Raw genomic sequence first — 3,348 nt, forward strand, 5'->3', positions numbered from 1 at the left:
TATTCCAGGCAGGAGGAATGCATAATGAGGTAGTCCTAATATGTGGTTGGGGTAGTCTTATTCATAGAACTAAAAGAGGGTCAATGTGGCTATGACATCATGGTCAGAGGAGAAGAGTGATGAGAAATGAAGCTGAAGACATGGGCCTCACAGGACAATGATGACTTTCTTGTAATCAGAGACACTGGTAATCAGATAATAATAATAATAATTCCATCAAATAAATGTTATGATAAAGATAAATAAGGACAGCTTGCAATTGAACACAGAAGCTCCTAAACTAGACCAGGGCAAATGATGTTGACAATGAGCCCTTAAGGATAAGAGAGTTAGCCAGACAAAGCAGGACTAAAAGGCATTCCAAGTAAAGGTCTAGAATAAGAAGTCATTAATTGCAGCTGGACCTTAAAGTCTGAGGCAGGGACTTCTGACAAGATGGCAGAATATGTAGACAAGTTACACAGACCTTCTACAACAAAGAAACAAGTAACCAATTTAAAAAGATAAACTGGATAATCCTTGAACTCGGAACTTTGAACTGAAGGATAAAGAAGTGGATTAAATACTAACTAGTAGAAGATCAAAGGCTACAGTCTTCAGTATGGATTATACTTCAACATAAAACAAAAATCCTCACAACTGGACCAATAAGCAACATCATGATAAATAGAGAAAAGATTGAAGTTGTCAAGGATTTCATTTTACTTGGATCCACAATCAACACCCATGGAAGCAGCAGTCAAGAAGTCAGACATAGTATTGCACTGGGAAAATCTGCTGCAAAAAACCTCATTAAAGTTTTAAGAAGAAAAGATGTCACTTTGAAGTCTGAGGTATATGTAATCCAAGCTATGGTTTTTTCTGTCACCTTATTTACATGTGAAAGCCAGATAATGAATAAGGAAGACTGAAGATGAGTTGATGCCTTTGAATTATGGTGTTGGAGAAGAATACTGAAAATACCATGAACTGCCAGAAGAATAAACAAATCCATCCTGGAAGTACAGCCAGAACGTTCCTTGGAAGCAAGAATGGCCAGACTTCATCTCACCTACTTTGGCCATGTGGTCAGAAGGGATCATTCCCTGGAGAAGGAAATCATGCTTGGTGAAGTAGAGGGTCAGTACTCAACTCTTGTTGAGGTGAAGACCCTCAACAAGATGGACTGACACAGTGGTTATAACAATGGGCTCACTATAGCAAGGATTGTGAGGATGGTGCACAACTGGGTAATGTTTCATTCTGTTATACACAGGGTCACTATGAGTCAGAGTAGACTCGACGGCACCTAACAATGACAACAAAGTAGAAGAATATGAATAAAAACAGTGAATAAGAAGACAAACGGAGCTGTGAACTGTCAGCTGTCTTGATGGCATGGCCAATCTGAATATTTACAAATGGCATTCTGATCTGGGTAGCAACCTAAGAATCATCTCTGCTTGCCAAGGACTGCATGGGTGGCTGACAACTGGAAAGGAAAACAGTGAATAAGGAGACAAAAAAGCTATGGACTGTCAGCTGTCCTGACGGCATGGCCATTTTGAATATTTGCAAGCAGCTTTCTAATCTGGGCAGCAACCTAAGAATAAACTCTACTTGCTGAGGATAGCATGGGTAACTGTGCTGGAGGCCAACAACTAGAAAGGTGTCATATTCCCCTTGCTACCCTTGTACTTCACACCCTGTTGGTGAACAGAGATGTGGCCATCCCCCACCTCCACCCACTTTCTGGATTGGCAGGAATTCCATCACACTCTGGGTGCCTGCAATCAGCTACCTCCTAGGCAGGCAAGAACTGGTCCCAGCAGTACGTGTCTTGTTCCCAGACACCATTTGAACCAGTAGGTTTGTTTCTCTTTGTTGTTGTTGCTGTTTTCTGAGAGCAGGTACCCTACATACAGCTGGCTTTTGGGATAGCAGAAACTTTTTTCCTGAGAACAGGAACTTGTTCCTGTTACCTTTTGAGACAGTAGGGATTTTGTCTAGAACTACACACTCTGCCTATTGTTGCTTTTTGAGTTGGCTGCACTCCCTCTGGAACCAGGTTCTCCTATTTTTTTTTTTTTTTCTTTCTCTTCCCTAGTTCTTTTTGCCCCTTTTCTGATTTCCTTCTTTTCTTTTTCTCTCTGGTTCTTCCCATGCCTTGTTTTCCATTTTATTTTTTTTCACATTTTTTTCTTTATTATTCTTTTTCTCTTGCTCTTTTCTCTTATTTCATCCTCCCCAGATACTGTGAGTTTTCTTCCTCTTTGTCTTTTATTTCTTTTCATTTATTGCCTTTTGTTTTGTTTTGTTTTACAATTGTTTCTCTTTCTTTATGTGTTTTGTGATTTTTGTTCTCTTTTTATTATTATTATTTCTTTGATTATTTATTTATTTAGTCTAACTGAGTGGGAGACAGCAATTCTGTCCACATGATCCAGGCACAGCCATACTTCTTGAAACCTCTCCCACAGGGTGAGGGCCACCACATGATTCTGTACCAACTGATGAATGATAAACAGTGATGATTATCAGCCCAATTTAGCCTCAACTGCTCTTTATGAACAGTTAACAGAGATCTGTGCATACACTCTCATCTATCACACACACCAGGTGGCAGGTGGTGAGTGCATAAGTGTTGCCAAGTAGCTAACAAAGGAGGAAAATAGGCACAATAATCACATCCACATAAAATCACCAATTAAATATAAACACAATGACATCACAATGTCTCAGAAACAACTGACCATGCCAGTCCACACAAAGAAGCAATATACAGTGGTATAAATAAGGGAGCAGGATGCAGACCTAGAAAACCTTCCTGAGGAAGAAGCAACATTGCAACTGCCTGGCAAGGAATTCAACAGAATTGCATTTAGTCACCTTCAACAGATTGAGAGATAGATCAAAGATAATATTGAAAAAATTAAGGAAAACACAGACAAAACTCTAGAACAATTTGGGACAACAATACAGGAAAAAATGACAAAATAAAAAAAAATAGAAACCATGCAAGCACAACAAATAGAAATCCAGAAGACTAATAAGATTTCAGAAAGAGAAAACACATTGAAAGCACGAAGGACTAGAATTGAAACAATGAAAGACAGAATTATTGAGATTGAAGACAAATCCCTCAATATTTCTTTGGAAAAGAGTCAGAAAAAAGAGCAAAATAAAATGAAGAAAGCCTAAGATTCATGTGAGATACCATCAAGAGGAATAACTTACATGTCATCAGAATTCCAGAACAGGAAGAGACAAAAAAAAAAAAAAACCACAGAGAAAATTGTTGAAGATATGTTGGAAGAGAACTTCCCTAATAGGATGAAATATGAGAAGATACTCATTCAAGAAGTTCAA

This window comes from Orycteropus afer, unplaced genomic scaffold (genome assembly GCF_000298275.1).
Source record: "Orycteropus afer afer isolate SDZICR_OR568_19922 unplaced genomic scaffold, OryAfe1.0 scaffold00343, whole genome shotgun sequence".
Lineage (NCBI taxonomy): Eukaryota > Metazoa > Chordata > Mammalia > Tubulidentata > Orycteropodidae > Orycteropus > Orycteropus afer.